The 15684-nt window shown below is 36.3% G+C and overlaps 19 non-coding genes across 19 annotated transcripts; all 19 read right to left on the reverse strand.

The window, feature by feature from the left end:
- Window positions 1–608: 608 nt before the first annotated feature.
- TRNAS-GCU (transfer RNA serine (anticodon GCU)) lies at window positions 609–690 on the reverse strand. Its single transcript has one exon. It is a non-coding gene; the product is annotated as a tRNA-Ser (tRNA).
- An 830-nt stretch (window positions 691–1520) lies between these two features.
- On the reverse strand, window positions 1521–1602 carry TRNAS-GCU (transfer RNA serine (anticodon GCU)). Its single transcript has one exon. It is a non-coding gene; the product is annotated as a tRNA-Ser (tRNA).
- A 1065-nt stretch (window positions 1603–2667) lies between these two features.
- TRNAS-GCU (transfer RNA serine (anticodon GCU)) lies at window positions 2668–2749 on the reverse strand. Its single transcript has one exon. It is a non-coding gene; the product is annotated as a tRNA-Ser (tRNA).
- Window positions 2750–3807: 1058 nt separating this feature from the next.
- Window positions 3808–3889, reverse strand: TRNAS-GCU (transfer RNA serine (anticodon GCU)). The gene has a single exon. It is a non-coding gene; the product is annotated as a tRNA-Ser (tRNA).
- Window positions 3890–4367: 478 nt separating this feature from the next.
- Window positions 4368–4449, reverse strand: TRNAS-GCU (transfer RNA serine (anticodon GCU)). The gene has a single exon. It is a non-coding gene; the product is annotated as a tRNA-Ser (tRNA).
- An 830-nt stretch (window positions 4450–5279) lies between these two features.
- TRNAS-GCU (transfer RNA serine (anticodon GCU)) lies at window positions 5280–5361 on the reverse strand. Its single transcript has one exon. It is a non-coding gene; the product is annotated as a tRNA-Ser (tRNA).
- An 830-nt stretch (window positions 5362–6191) lies between these two features.
- On the reverse strand, window positions 6192–6273 carry TRNAS-GCU (transfer RNA serine (anticodon GCU)). The gene has a single exon. It is a non-coding gene; the product is annotated as a tRNA-Ser (tRNA).
- An 830-nt stretch (window positions 6274–7103) lies between these two features.
- On the reverse strand, window positions 7104–7185 carry TRNAS-GCU (transfer RNA serine (anticodon GCU)). Its single transcript has one exon. It is a non-coding gene; the product is annotated as a tRNA-Ser (tRNA).
- Window positions 7186–7662: 477 nt separating this feature from the next.
- On the reverse strand, window positions 7663–7744 carry TRNAS-GCU (transfer RNA serine (anticodon GCU)). Its single transcript has one exon. It is a non-coding gene; the product is annotated as a tRNA-Ser (tRNA).
- A 477-nt stretch (window positions 7745–8221) lies between these two features.
- TRNAS-GCU (transfer RNA serine (anticodon GCU)) lies at window positions 8222–8303 on the reverse strand. The gene has a single exon. It is a non-coding gene; the product is annotated as a tRNA-Ser (tRNA).
- An 830-nt stretch (window positions 8304–9133) lies between these two features.
- TRNAS-GCU (transfer RNA serine (anticodon GCU)) lies at window positions 9134–9215 on the reverse strand. The gene has a single exon. It is a non-coding gene; the product is annotated as a tRNA-Ser (tRNA).
- Window positions 9216–9691: 476 nt separating this feature from the next.
- TRNAS-GCU (transfer RNA serine (anticodon GCU)) lies at window positions 9692–9772 on the reverse strand. The gene has a single exon. It is a non-coding gene; the product is annotated as a tRNA-Ser (tRNA).
- Window positions 9773–10602: 830 nt separating this feature from the next.
- On the reverse strand, window positions 10603–10684 carry TRNAS-GCU (transfer RNA serine (anticodon GCU)). Its single transcript has one exon. It is a non-coding gene; the product is annotated as a tRNA-Ser (tRNA).
- A 476-nt stretch (window positions 10685–11160) lies between these two features.
- TRNAS-GCU (transfer RNA serine (anticodon GCU)) lies at window positions 11161–11241 on the reverse strand. Its single transcript has one exon. It is a non-coding gene; the product is annotated as a tRNA-Ser (tRNA).
- An 830-nt stretch (window positions 11242–12071) lies between these two features.
- Window positions 12072–12153, reverse strand: TRNAS-GCU (transfer RNA serine (anticodon GCU)). The gene has a single exon. It is a non-coding gene; the product is annotated as a tRNA-Ser (tRNA).
- Window positions 12154–13218: 1065 nt separating this feature from the next.
- Window positions 13219–13300, reverse strand: TRNAS-GCU (transfer RNA serine (anticodon GCU)). The gene has a single exon. It is a non-coding gene; the product is annotated as a tRNA-Ser (tRNA).
- Window positions 13301–14130: 830 nt separating this feature from the next.
- TRNAS-GCU (transfer RNA serine (anticodon GCU)) lies at window positions 14131–14212 on the reverse strand. Its single transcript has one exon. It is a non-coding gene; the product is annotated as a tRNA-Ser (tRNA).
- Window positions 14213–15042: 830 nt separating this feature from the next.
- Window positions 15043–15124, reverse strand: TRNAS-GCU (transfer RNA serine (anticodon GCU)). The gene has a single exon. It is a non-coding gene; the product is annotated as a tRNA-Ser (tRNA).
- A 476-nt stretch (window positions 15125–15600) lies between these two features.
- Window positions 15601–15681, reverse strand: TRNAS-GCU (transfer RNA serine (anticodon GCU)). The gene has a single exon. It is a non-coding gene; the product is annotated as a tRNA-Ser (tRNA).
- Window positions 15682–15684: the final 3 nt, after the last annotated feature.

Genomic DNA, 15684 nt, shown 5'->3' on the forward strand with positions numbered 1-15684 from the left:
CTTGAAGTAGAATTCCTGATTTGACTGGTATATTCTTGAAATTTTTGTGTTGTCTTCAAATGGCATCTTGTTCATAATCTTGACTTTACTGGTTTATATCTTGATATTTTTGTTTAAGCTTCAATCAGCATCTTTTTCTGATCTTAAAATAGATTTCTTAATTTAAAGTATTTTTTTACAGTGATGTGTAAGCTTCAAGTGTTGGCTTCAAGCATTCTTCGCAAAAGTAGCATGTCCAGACAACGTAAATTAAACCGACGAGGATGGGATTTGAACCCATGCGTGCTGAGCATAATGGATTAGCAGTCCATAACCTTAACCATCTCGGCCAGCTCGTCTTTCTGCTATCTCCTAATCCCGGCTTTCTGACACCACTTTTCCTACTTTAAAGTCAACTATTTCTAGCATTTGGACTGTGTTCTCATCACTATCAAAGGCTTGATGGCAAGTCACATCTGGCCAATAGCACGACTGCTACTGTAATAGCAATGCTAGAGTTACACTAAAAGTGTGCTGTGCATGTCTGTTATTTAAAGAAAGACTTTATAACATGATTGACAGGAATTTAAGATCTTGACAAAAATATCAGCTCCAAAAAGATATCAAGCCGACGAGGATGGGATTCGAACCAATGCGTGCAGAGCACAATGAATTAGCAGTCCATCGCCTTAACCACTCGGCCACCTCGTCCTCCATGTTGACAATGCACCCAGCCATCTGACACCACTTGTGGCATTTAAAAGTCAATAATTTAAACGTCTGTGGATTGTATTGTCTTAACTATCAGCAGCCCATATAAGTTTAACAAATACCTAGAGAATGTTCTAGACTTTATTTACTTAATAATAAAAGATTTTGTAAAATGAAAACCCTTTCAGATCCAATTGTAAGACAGAGTATTTTGTTCATGATCTTGAAGTAGAATTCCTGATTTGACTGGTATATTCTTGAAATTTTTGTGTTGTCTTCAAATGGCATCTTGTTCATAATCTTGACTTTACTGGTTTATATCTTGATATTTTTGTTTAAGCTTCAATCAGCATCTTTTTCTGATCTTAAAATAGATTTCTTAATTTAAAGTATTTTTTTACAGTGATGTGTAAGCTTCAAGTGTTGGCTTCAAGCATTCTTCGCAAAAGTAGCATGTCCAGACAACGTTAATTAAACCGACGAGAATGAGATTTTAACCCATGCGTGCTGAGCATAATGGATTAGCAGTCCATAACCTTAACCATCTCGGCCATCTCGTATTTCTGCTATCTCCCAATCCCGGCTTTCTGACACCACTTTTCCTACTTTAAAGTCAACTATTTCTAGCATTTGGACTGTGTTCTCATCACTATCAAAGGCTTGATGGCAAGTCACATCTGGCCAATAGCACGACTGCTACTGTAAAAGCAATGCTAGAGTTACACTAAAAGTGTGCTGTGCATGTCTGTTATTTAAAGAAAGACTTTATAACATGATTGACAGGAATTTAAGATCTTGACAAAAATATCAGCTCCAAAAAGATATCAATCCGACGAGGATGGGATTTGAACCCATGCGTGCAGAGCACAATGGATTAGCAGTCCATCGCCTTAACCACTCGGCCACCTCGTCCTCCATGTTGACAATGCACCCAGCAATCCGACAACACTTGTGGCATTTAAAAGTCAATAATTTAAACCTCTGTGGATTGTATTGTCTAAACTATCAGCAGCCCATATAAGTTTAACAAATACCTAGAGAATGTTCTAGACTTTATTTACTTAATAATAAATGATTTTGTAAAATGAAAACCCTTTCAGATCCAATTGTAAGACAGAGTATTTTGTTCATGATCTTGAAGTAGAATTCCTGATTTGACTGGTATATTCTTGAAATTTTTGTGTTGTCTTCAAATGGCATCTTGTTCATAATCTTGACTTTACTGGTTTATATCTTGTTATTTTTGTTTAAGCTTCAATCGTTATCTTTTTCTGATCTTGAAAAAGATTTCTTAATTTATAGTATTTTTTTACAGTGATGTGTAAGCTTCAAGTGTTGGCTTCAAGCATTCTTCGCAAAAGTAGCATGTCCAGGAAGTAGAATTCCTGATTTGACTGGTATATTCTTGACATTTTTGTGTTGTCTTCAAATGGCATCTTGTTCATAATCTTGACTTTACTGGTTTATATCTTGATATTTTTGTTTAAGCTTCAATCGGAATCTTTTTCTGATCTTGAAATAGATTTCTTAATTTAAAGTATTTTTTTACAGTGATGTGTAAGCTTCAAGTGTTGGCTTCAAGCATTCTTCACAAAAGTAGCATGTCCAGACAACGTAAATTAAACCGACGAGGACGGGATTTGAACCCATGCATGCTGAGCACAACGGATTAGCAGTCCATAACCTTAACCTCTCGGCCAGCTCGTCTTTCTGCTATCTCCCAATCCCGGCTTTCTGACACCACTTTTCCTACTTTAAAGTCAATTATTTCTAGCATTTGGACTGTGTTCTCATCACTATCAAAGGCTTGATGGCAAGTCACATCTGGCCAATAGCACGACTGCTACTGTAAAAGCAATGCTAGAGTTACACTAAAAGTGTGCTGTGCATGTCTGTTATTTAAAGAAAGACTTTATAACATGATTGACAGGAATTTAAGATCTTGACAAAAATATCAGCTCCAAAAAGATATCAAGCCGACGAGGATGGGATTTGAACCCATGCGTGCAGAGCACAATGGATTAGCAGTCCATCGCCTTAACCACTCGGCCACCTCGTCCTCCATGTTAACAATGCACCCAGCAATCCGACACCACTTGTGGCATTTAAAAGTCAATAATTTAAACCTCTGTGGATTGTATTGTCTAAACTATCAGCAGCCCATATAAGTTTAACAAATACCTAGAGAATGTTCTAGACTTTATTTACTTAATAATAAATGATTTTGTAAAATGAAAACCCTTTCAGATCCAATTGTAAGACAGAGTATTTTGTTCATGATCTTGAAGTAGAATTCCTGATTTGACTGGTATATTCTTGAAATTTTTGTGTTGTCTTCAAATGGCATCTTGTTCATAATCTTGACTTTACTGGTTTATATCTTGTTATTTTTGTTTAAGCTTCAATCGTTATCTTTTTCTGATCTTGAAAAAGATTTCTTAATTTATAGTATTTTTTTACAGTGATGTGTAAGCTTCAAGTGTTGGCTTCAAGCATTCTTCGCAAAAGTAGCATGTCCAGGAAGTAGAATTCCTGATTTGACTGGTATATTCTTGACATTTTTGTGTTGTCTTCAAATGGCATCTTGTTCATAATCTTGACTTTACTGGTTTATATCTTGATATTTTTGTTTAAGCTTCAATCGGAATCTTTTTCTGATCTTGAAATAGATTTCTTAATTTAAAGTATTTTTTTACAGTGATGTGTAAGCTTCAAGTGTTGGCTTCAAGCATTCTTCGCAAAAGTAGCATGTCCAGACAACGTAAATTAAACCGACAAGGATGGGATTTGAACCCATGCGTGCTGAGCATAATGGATTAGCAGTCCATAACCTTAGCCATCTCGGCCAGCTCGTCTTTCTGCTATCTCCCAATCCCGGCTTTCTGACACCACTTTTCCTACTTTAAAGTCAACTATTTCTAGCATTTGGACTGTGTTCTCATCACTATCAAAGGCAAGTCACATCTGGCCAATAGCACGACTGCTACTGTAAAAGCAATGCTAGAGTTACACTAAAAGTGTGCTGTGCATGTCTGTTATTTAAAGAAAGACTTTATAACATGATTGACAGGAATTTAAGATCTTGACAAAAATATCAGCTCCAAAAAGATATCAAGCCGACGAGGATGGGATTAGAACCCATGCGTGCAGAGCACAATGGATTAGCAGTCCATCGCCTTAACCACTCGGCCACCTCGTCCTCCATGTTGACAATGCACCCAGCAATCCGACACCACTTGTTGCATTTAAAAGTCAATAATTTAAACCTCTGTGGATTGTATTGTCTAAACTATCAGCAGCCCATATAAGTTTAACAAATACCTAGAGAATGTTCTAGACTTTATTTACTTAATTATAAAAGATTTTGTCAAATGAAAACCCTTTCAGATCCAATTGTAAGACAGAGTATTTTGTTCATGATCTTGAAGTAGAATTCCTGATTTGACTGGTATATTCTTGAAATTTTTGTGTTGTCTTCAAATGGCATCTTGTTCATAATCTTGACTTTACTGGTTTATATCTTGATATTTTTGTTTTAGCTTCAATCAGCATCTTTTTCTGATCTTAAAATAGATTTCTTAATTTAAAGTATTTTTTTTACAGTGATGTGTAAGCTTCAAGTGTTGGCTTCAAGCATTCTTCGCAAAAGTAGCATGTCCAGACAACGTAAATTAAAACGACGAGGGTGGGATTTGAACCCATGCGTGCAGAGCACAATGGATTAGCAGTCCATCGCCTTAACCACTCGGCCACCTCGTCCTCCATGTTGACAATGCACCCAGCAATCCGACACCACTTGTGGCATTTAAAAGTCAATAATTTAAACCTCTGTGGATTGTATTGTCTTAACTATCAGCAGCCCATATAAGTTTAACAAATACCTAGAGAATGTTCTAGACTTTATTTACTTAATAATAAAAGATTTTGTAAAATGAAAACCCTTTCAGATCCAATTGTAAGACAGAGTATTTTGTTCATGATCTTGAAGTAGAATTCCTAATTTGACTGGTATATTCTTGAAATTTTTGTGTTGTCTTCAAATGGCATCTTGTTCATAATCTTGACTTTACTGGTTTATATCTTGATATTTTTGTTTAAGCTTCAATCAGCATCTTTTTCTGATCTTAAAATAGATTTCTTAATTTAAAGTATTTTTTTACAGTGATGTGTAAGCTTCAAGTGTTGGCTTCAAGCATTCTTCGCAAAAGTAGCATGTCCAGACAACGTAAATTAAACCGACGAGGATGGGATTTGAACCCATGCGTGCTGAGCATAATGGATTAGCAGTCCATAACCTTAACCATCTCGGCCAGCTCGTCTTTCTGCTATCTCCCAATCCCGGCTTTCTGACACCACTTTTCCTACTTTAAAGTCAACTATTTCTAGCATTTGGACTGTGTTCTCATCACTATCAAAGGCTTGATGGCAAGTCACATCTGGCCAATAGCACGACTGCTACTGTAAAAGCAATGCTAGAGTTACAATAAAAGTGTGCTGTGCATGTCTGTTATTTAAAGAAAGACTTTATAACATGATTGACAGGAATTTAAGATCTTGACAAAAATATCAGCTCCAAAAAGATATCAAGCCAACGAGGATGGGATTTGAACCCATGCGTGCAGAGCACAATGGATTAGCAGTCCATCGCCTTAACCACTCGGCCACCTCGTCCTCCATGTTGACAATGCACCCAGCAATCCGACACCACTTGTGGCATTTAAAAGTCAATAATTTAAACCTCTGTGGATTGTATTGTCTTAACTATCAGCAGCCCATATAAGTTTAACAAATACCTAGAGAATGTTCTAGACTTTATTTACTTAATAATAAAAGATTTTGTAAAATGAAAACACTTTCAGATCCAATTGTAAGACTGAGTATTATGTTCATGATCTTGAAGTAGAATTCCTGATTTGACTGGTATATTCTTGAAATTTTTGTGTTGTCTTCAAATGGCATCTTGTTCATAATCTTGACTTTACTGGTTTATATCTTGATATTTTTGTTTAAGCTTCAATCGGCATCTTTTTCTGATCTTGAAATAGATTTCTTAATTTAAAGTATTTTTTTACAGTGATGTGTAAGCTTCAAATGTTGGCTTCAAGCATTCTTCGCAAAAGTAGCATGTCCAGACAACGTAAATTAAACCGACGAGGATGGGATTTGAACCCATGCGTGCTGAGCATAATGGATTAGCAGTCCATAACCTTAACCATCTCGGCCAGCTCGTCTTTCTGCTATCTCCCAATCCCTGCTTTCTGACACCACTTTTCCTACTTTAAAGTCAACTATTTCTAGCATTTGGACTGTGTTCTCATCACTATCAAAGGCTTGATGGCAAGTCACATCTGGCCAATAGCACGACTGCTACTGTAAAAGCAATGCTAGAGTTACACTAAAAGTGTGCTGTGCATGTCTGTTATTTAAAGAAAGACTTTATAACATGATTGACAGGAATTTAAGATCTTGACAAAAATATCAGCTCCAAAAAGATATCAAGCCGACGAGGATGGGATTTGAACCCATGCGTGCAGAGCACAATGGATTAGCAGTCCATCGCCTTAACCACTCGGCCACCTCGTCCTCCATGTTAACAATGCACCCAGCAATCCGACACCACTTGTGGCATTTAAAAGTCAATAATTTAAACCTCTGTGGATTGTATTGTCTAAACTATCAGCAGCCCATATAAGTTTAACAAATACCTAGAGAATGTTCTAGACTTTATTTACTTAATAATAAATGATTTTGTAAAATGAAAACACTTTCAGATCCAATTGTAAGACTGAGTATTATGTTCATGATCTTGAAGTAGAATTCCTGATTTGACTGGTATATTCTTGAAATTTTTGTGTTGTCTTCATATGGCATCTTGTTCATAATCTTGACTTTACTGGTTTATATCTTGATATTTTTGTTTAAGCTTCAATCAGCATCTTTTTCTGATCTTAAAATAGATTTCTTAATTTAAAGTATTTTTTTACAGTGATGTGTAAGCTTTAAGTGTTGGCTTCAAGCATTCTTCGCAAAAGTAGCATGTCCAGACAACGTAAATTAAACCGACGAGGATGGGATTTGAACCCATGCGTGCTGAGCATAATGGATTAGCAGTCCATAACCTTAACCATCTCGGCCAGCTCGTCTTTCTGCTATCTCCTAATCCCAGCTTTCTGACACCACTTTTCCTACTTTAAAGTCAACTATTTCTAGCATTTGGACTGTGTTCTCATCACTATCAAAGGCTTGATGGCAAGTCACATCTGGCCAATAGCACGACTGCTACTGTAAAAGCAATGCTAGAGTTACACTAAAAGTGTGCTGTGCATGTCTGTTATTTAAAGAAAGACTTTATAACATGATTGACAGGAATTTAAGATCTTGACAAAAATATCAGCTCCAAAAAGATATCAAGCCGACGAGGATGGGATTTGAACCAATGCGTGCAGAGCACAATGAATTAGCAGTCCATCGCCTTAACCACTCGGCCACCTCGTCCTCCATGTTGACAATGCACCCAGCAATCCGACACCACTTGTGGCATTTAAAAGTCAATAATTTAAACCTCTGTGGATTGTATTGTCTAAACTATCAGCAGCCCATATAAGTTTAACAAATACCTAGAGAATGTTCTAGACTTTATTTACTTAATAATAAAAGATTTTGTAAAATGAAAACCCTTTCAGATCCAATTGTAAGACAGAGTATTTTGTTCATGATCTTGAAGTAGAATTCCTGATTTGACTGGTATATTCTTGAATTTTTAGTGTTGTCTTCAAATGGCATCTTGTTCATAATCTTGACTTTACTGGTTTATATCTTGATATTTTTGTTTTAGCTTCAATCAGCATCTTTTTCTGATCTTAAAATAGATTTCTTAATTTAAAGTATTTTTTTACAGTGATGTGTAAGCTTCAAGTGTTGGCTTCAAGCATTCTTCGCAAAAGTAGCATGTCCAGACAACGTAAATTAAACCGACGAGGATGGGATTTGAACCCATGCCTGCAGAGCACAATGGATTAGCAGTCCATCGCCTTAACCACTCGGCAACCTCGTCCTCCATGTTGACAATGCACCCAGCAATCCGACACCACTTGTGGCATTTAAAAGTTAATAATTTAAACCTCTGTGGATTGTATTGTCTTAACTATCAGCAGCCCATATAAGTTTAACAAATACCTAGAGAATGTTCTAGACTTTATTTACTTAATAATAAATGATTTTGTAAAATGAAAACACTTTCAGATCCAATTGTAAGACTGAGTATTATGTTCATGATCTTGAAGTAGAATTCCTTATTTGACTGGTATATTGTTGAAATTTTTGTGTTGTCTTCAAATGGCATCTTGTTCATAATCTTGACTTTACTGGTTTATATCTTGATATTTTTGTTTAAGCTTCAATCGGCATCTTTTTCTGATCTTGAAATAGATTTCTTAATTTAAAGTATTTTTTTACAGTGATGTGTAAGCTTCAAGTGTTGGCTTCAAGCATTCTTCGCAAAAGTAGCATGTCCAGACAACGTAAATTAAACCGACGAGGATGGGATTTGAACCCGTGCGTGCAGAGCACAATGGATTAGCAGTCCATCACCTTAACCACTCGGCCACCTCGTCCTCCATGTTGACAATGCACCCAGCAATCCGACACCACTTGTGGCATTTAAAAATCAATAATTTAAACCTCTGTGGATTGTATTGTCTTAACTATCAGCAGCCCATATAAGTTTAACAAATACCTAGAGAATGTTCTAGACTTTATTTACTTAATAATAAATGATTTTGTAAAATGAAAACACTTTCAGATCCAATTGTAATACTGAGTATTATGTTCATGATCTTGAAGTAGAATTCCTGATTTGACTAGTATATTCTTGAAATTTTTGTGTTGTCTTCAAATGGCATCTTGTTCATAATCTTGACTTTACTGGTTTATATCTTGATATTTTTGTTTAAGCTTCAATCGGCATCTTTTTCTGATCTTGAAATAGATTTCTTAATTTAAAGTATTTTTTTACAGTGATGTGTAAGCTTCAAGTGTTGACTTCATGCATTCTTCGCAAAAGTAGCATGTCCAGACAACGTAAATTAAACCGACGAGGATGGGATTTGAACCCATGCGTGCTGAGCATAACGGATTAGCAGTCCATAACCTTAACCATCTCGGCCAGCTCGTCTTTCTGCTATCTCCCAATCCCGGCTTTCTGACACCACTTTTCCTACTTTAAAGTCAACTATTTCTAGCATTTGGACTGTGTTCTCATCACTATCAAAGGCTTGATGGCAAGTCACATCTGCCCAATAGCACGACTGCTACTGTAAAAGCAATGCTAGAGTTACACTAAAAGTGTGCTGTGCATGTCTGTTATTTAAAGAAAGACTTTATAACATGATTGACAGGAATTTAAGATCTTGACAAAAATATCAGCTTCAAAAAGATATCAAGCCGACGAGGATGGGATTTGAACCAATGCGTGCAGAGCACAATGAATTAGCAGTCCATCGCCTTAACAACTCGGCCACCTCGTCCTCCATGTTGACAATACACCCAGCAATCCGACACCACTTGTGGCATTTAAAAGTCAATAATTTAAACCTCTGTGGATTGTATTGTCTAAACTATCAGCAGCCCATATAAGTTTAACAAATACCTAGAGAATGTTCTAGACTTTATTTACTTAATAATAAAAGATTTTGTAAAATGAAAACCCTTTCAGATCCAATTGTAAGACAGAGTATTTTGTTCATGATCTTGAAGTAGAATTCCTGATTTGACTGGTATATTCTTGAAATTTTTGTGTTGTCTTCAAATGGCATCTTGTTCATAATCTTGACTTTACTGGTTTATATCTTGATATTTTTGTTTTAGCTTCAATCAGCATCTTTTTCTGATCTTAAAATAGATTTCTTAATTTAAAGTATTTTTTACAGTGATGTGTAAGCTTCAAGTGTTGGCTTCAAGCATTCTTCGCAAAAGTAGCATGTCCAGACAACGTAAATTAAACCGACGAGGATGGGATTTGAACCCATGCGTGCAGAGCACAATGGATTAGCAGTCCATCGCCTAACCACTCGGCCACCTCGTCCTCCATGTTGACAATGCACCCAGCAATCCGACACCACTTGTGGCATTTAAAAGTCAATAATTTAAACCTCTGTGGATTGTATTGTCTTAACTATCAGCAGCCCATATAAGTTTAACAAATACCTAGAGAATGTTCTAGACTTTATTTACTTAATAATAAATGATTTTGTAAAATGAAAACACTTTCAGATCCAATTGTAATACTGAGTATTATGTTCATGATCTTGAAGTAGAATTCCTGATTTGACTGGTATATTCTTGAAATTTTTGTGTTGTCTTCAAATGGCATCTTGTTCATAATCTTGACTTTACTGGTTTATATCTTGATATTTTTGTTTAAGCTTCAATCGGCATCTTTTTCTGATCTTGAAATAGATTTCTTAATTTAAAGTATTTTTTTACAGTGATGTGTAAGCTTCAAGTGTTGACTTCAAGCATTCTTCGCAAAAGTAGCATGTCCAGACAACGTAAATTAAACCGACGAGGATGGGATTTGAACCCATGCGTGCTGAGCATAACGGATTAGCAGTCCATAACCTTAACCATCTCGGCCAGCTCGTCTTTCTGCTATCTCCCAATCCCGGCTTTCTGACACCACTTTTCCTACTTTAAAGTCAACTATTTCTAGCATTTGGACTGTGTTCTCATCACTATCAAAGGCTTGATGGCAAGTCACATCTGGCCAATAGCACGACTGCTACTGTAAAAGCAATGCTATAGTTACACTAAAAGTGTGCTGTGCATGTCTGTTATTTAAAGAAAGACTTTATAACATGATTGACAGGAATTTAAGATCTTGACAAAAATATCAGCTCCAAAAAGATATCAAGCCGACGAGGATGGGATTTGAACCAATGCGTGCAGAGCACAATGAATTAGCAGTCCATCGCCTTAACCACTCGGCCACCTCGTCCTCCATGTTGACAATGCACCCAGCAATCCGACACCACTTGTGGCATTTAAAAGTCAATAATTTAAACCTCTGTGGATTGTATTGTCTAAACTATCAGCAGCCCATATAAGTTTAACAAATACCTAGAGAATGTTCTAGACTTTATTTACTTAATAATAAAAGATTTTGTAAAATGAAAACCCTTTCAGATCCAATTGTAAGACAGAGTATTTTGTTCATGATCTTGAAGTAGAATTCCTGATTTGACTGGTATATTCTTGAATTTTTTGTGTTGTCTTCAAATGGCATCTTGTTCATAATCTTGATTTTACTGGTTTATATCTTGATATTTTTGTTTTAGCTTCAATCAGCATCTTTTTCTGATCTTAAAATAGATTTCTTAATTTAAAGTATTTTTTACAGTGATGTGTAAGCTTCAAGTGTTGGCTTCAAGCATTCTTCGCAAAAGTAGCATGTCCAGACAACGTAAATTAAACCGACGAGGATGGGATTTGAACCCATGCGTGCAGAGCACAATGGATTAGCAGTCCATCGCCTAACCACTCGGCCACCTCGTCCTCCATGTTGACAATGCACCCAGCAATCCGACACCACTTGTGGCATTTAAAAGTCAATAATTTAAACCTCTGTGGATTGTATTGTCTTAACTATCAGCAGCCCATATAAGTTTAACAAATACCTAGAGAATGTTCTAGACTTTATTTACTTAATAATAAATGATTTTGTAAAATGAAAACACTTTCAGATCCAATTGTAATACTGAGTATTATGTTCATGATCTTGAAGTAGAATTCCTGATTTGACTGGTATATTCTTGAAATTTTTGTGTTGTCTTCAAATGGCATCTTGTTCATAATCTTGACTTTACTGGTTTATATCTTGATATTTTTGTTTAAGCTTCAATCGGCATCTTTTTCTGATCTTGAAATAGATTTCTTAATTTAAAGTATTTTTTTACAGTGATGTGTAAGCTTCAAGTGTTGACTTCAAGCATTCTTCGCAAAAGTAGCATGTCCAGACAACGTAAATTAAACCGACGAGGATGGGATTTGAACCCATGCGTGCTGAGCATAACGGATTAGCAGTCCATAACCTTAACCATCTCGGCCAGCTCGTCTTTCTGCTATCTCCCAATCCCGGCTTTCTGACACCACTTTTCCTACTTTAAAGTCAACTATTTCTAGCATTTGGACTGTGTTCTCATCACTATCAAAGGCTTGATGGCAAGTCACATCTGGCCAATAGCACGACTGCTACTGTAAAAGCAATGCTAGAGTTACACTAAAAGTGTGCTGTGCATGTCTGTTATTTAAAGAAAGACTTTATAACATGATTGACAGGAATTTAAGATCTTGACAAAAATATCAGCTCCAAAAAGATATCAAGCCGACGAGGATGGGATTTGAACCCATGCGTGCAGAGCACAATGGATTAGCAGTCCATCGCCTTAACCACTCGGCCACCTCGTCCTCCATGTTGACAATGCACCCAGCAATCCGACACCACTTGTGGCATTTAAAAGTCAATAATTTAAACCTCTGTGGATTGTATTGTCTAAACTATCAGCAGCCCATATAAGTTTAACAAATACCTAGAGAATGTTCTAGACTTTATTTACTTAATAATAAATGATTTTGTAAAATGAAAACCCTTTCAGATCCAATTGTAAGACAGAGTATTTTGTTCATGATCTTGAAGTAGAATTCCTGATTTGACTGGTATATTCTTGAAATTTTTGTGTTGTCTTCAAATGGCATCTTGTTCATAATCTTGACTTTACTGGTTTATATCTTGTTATTTTTGTTTAAGCTTCAATCGTTATCTTTTTCTGATCTTGAAAAAGATTTCTTAATTTATAGTATTTTTTTACAGTGATGTGTAAGCTTCAAGTGTTGGCTTCAAGCATTCTTCGCAAAAGTAGCATGTCCAGGAAGTAGAATTCCTGATTTGACTGGTATATTCTTGAAATTTTTGTGTTGTCTTCAAATGGCATCTTGTTCATAATCTTGACTTTACTGGTTTATATCTTGATATTTTTGTTTTAGCTTCAATCAGCATCTTTTTCTGATCTTAAAATAGATTTCTTAATTTAAAGTATTTTTTACAGTGATGTGTAAGCTTCAAGTGTTGGCTTCAAGCATTCTTCGCAAAAGTAGCATGTCCAGACAACGTAAATTAAACCGACGAGGATGGGATTTGAACCCATGCGTGCTGAGCATAATGGATTAGCAGTCCATAACCTTAACCATCTCGGCCAGCTCGTCTTTCTGCTATCTCCCAATCCCGGCTTTCTGACACCACTTTTCCTACTTTAAAGTCAACTATTTCTAGCATTTGGACTGTGTTCTCATCACTATCAAAGGCTTGATGGCAAGTCACATCTGGCCAATAGCACGACTGCTACTGTAAAAGCAATGCTAGAGTTACAATAAAAGTGTGCTGTGCATGTCTGTTATTTAAAGAAAGACTTTATAACATGATTGACAGGAATTTAAGATCTTGACAAAAATATCAGCTCCAAAAAGATATCAAGCCAACGAGGATGGGATTTGAACCCATGCGTGCAGAGCACAATGGATTAGCAGTCCATCGCCTTAACCACTCGGCCACCTCGTCCTCCATGTTGACAATGCACCCAGCAATCCGACACCACTTGTGGCATTTAAAAGTCAATAATTTAAACCTCTGTGGATTGTATTGTCTTAACTATCAGCAGCCCATATAAGTTTAACAAATACCTAGAGAATGTTCTAGACTTTATTTACTTAATAATAAAAGATTTTGTAAAATGAAAACACTTTCAGATCCAATTGTAAGACTGAGTATTATGTTCATGATCTTGAAGTAGAATTCCTGATTTGACTGGTATATTCTTGAAATTTTTGTGTTGTCTTCAAATGGCATCTTGTTCATAATCTTGACTTTACTGGTTTATATCTTGATATTTTTGTTTAAGCTTCAATCGGCATCTTTTTCTGATCTTGAAATAGATTTCTTAATTTAAAGTATTTTTTTACAGTGATGTGTAAGCTTCAAATGTTGGCTTCAAGCATTCTTCGCAAAAGTAGCATGTCCAGACAACGTAAATTAAACCGACGAGGATGGGATTTGAACCCATGCGTGCTGAGCATAATGGATTAGCAGTCCATAACCTTAACCATCTCGGCCAGCTCGTCTTTCTGCTATCTCCCAATCCCGGCTTTCTGACACCACTTTTCCTACTTTAAAGTCAACTATTTCTAGCATTTGGACTGTGTTCTCATCACTATCAAAGGCTTGATGGCAAGTCACATCTGGCCAATAGCACGACTGCTACTGTAAAAGCAATGCTAGAGTTACACTAAAAGTGTGCTGTGCATGTCTGTTATTTAAAGAAAGACTTTATAACATGATTGACAGGAATTTAAGATCTTGACAAAAATATCAGCTCCAAAAAGATATCAAGCCGACGAGGATGGGATTTGAACCCATGCGTGCAGAGCACAATGGATTAGCAGTCCATCGCCTTAACCACTCGGCCACCTCGTCCTCCATGTTAGCAATGCACCCAGCAATCCGACACCACTTGTGGCATTTAAAAGTCAATAATTTAAACCTCTGTGGATTGTATTGTCTAAACTATCAGCAGCCCATATAAGTTTAACAAATACCTAGAGAATGTTCTAGACTTTATTTACTTAATAATAAATGATTTTGTAAAATGAAAACACTTTCAGATCCAATTGTAAGACTGAGTATTATGTTCATGATCTTGAAGTAGAATTCCTGATTTGACTGGTATATTCTTGAAATTTTTGTGTTGTCTTCATATGGCATCTTGTTCATAATCTTGACTTTACTGGTTTATATCTTGATATTTTTGTTTAAGCTTCAATCAGCATCTTTTTCTGATCTTAAAATAGATTTCTTAATTTAAAGTATTTTTTTACAGTGATGTGTAAGCTTTAAGTGTTGGCTTCAAGCATTCTTCGCAAAAGTAGCATGTCCAGACAACGTAAATTAAACCGACGAGGATGGGATTTGAACCCATGCGTGCTGAGCATAATGGATTAGCAGTCCATAACCTTAACCATCTCGGCCAGCTCGTCTTTCTGCTATCTCCTAATCCCAGCTTTCTGACACCACTTTTCCTACTTTAAAGTCAACTATTTCTAGCATTTGGACTGTGTTCTCATCACTATCAAAGGCTTGATGGCAAGTCACATCTGGCCAATAGCACGACTGCTACTGTAAAAGCAATGCTAGAGTTACACTAAAAGTGTGCTGTGCATGTCTGTTATTTAAAGAAAGACTTTATAACATGATTGACAGGAATTTAAGATCTTGACAAAAATATCAGCTCCAAAAAGATATCAAGCCGACGAGGATGGGATTTGAACCAATGCGTGCAGAGCACAATGAATTAGCAGTCCATCGCCTTAACCACTCGGCCACCTCGTCCTCCATGTTGACAATGCACCCAGCAATCCGACACCACTTGTGGCATTTAAAAGTCAATAATTTAAACCTCTGTGGATTGTATTGTCTAAACTATCAGCAGCCCATATAAGTTTAACAAATACCTAGAGAATGTTCTAGACTTTATTTACTTAATAATAAAAGATTTTGTAAAATGAAAACCCTTTCAGATCCAATTGTAAGACAGAGTATTTTGTTCATGATCTTGAAGTAGAATTCCTGATTTGACTGGTATATTCTTGAATTTTTAGTGTTGTCTTCAAATGGCATCTTGTTCATAATCTTGACTTTACTGGTTTATATCTTGATATTTTTGTTTTAGCTTCAATCAGCATCTTTTTCTGATCTTAAAATAGATTTCTTAATTTAAAGTATTTTTTACAGTGATGTGTAAGCTTCAAGTGTTGGCTTCAAGCATTCTTCGCAAAAGTAGCATGTCCAGACAACGTAAATTAAACCGACGAGGATGGGATTTGAACCCATGCGTGCAGAGCACAATGGATTAGCAGTCCATCGCCTAACCACTCGGCCACCTCGTCCTC

The sequence above is a fragment of the Crinia signifera genome, chromosome 11, assembly GCF_055691185.1.
Source record: "Crinia signifera chromosome 11, ASM5569118v1, whole genome shotgun sequence".
In the NCBI taxonomy this organism is placed as follows: Eukaryota; Metazoa; Chordata; class Amphibia; order Anura; family Myobatrachidae; genus Crinia; species Crinia signifera.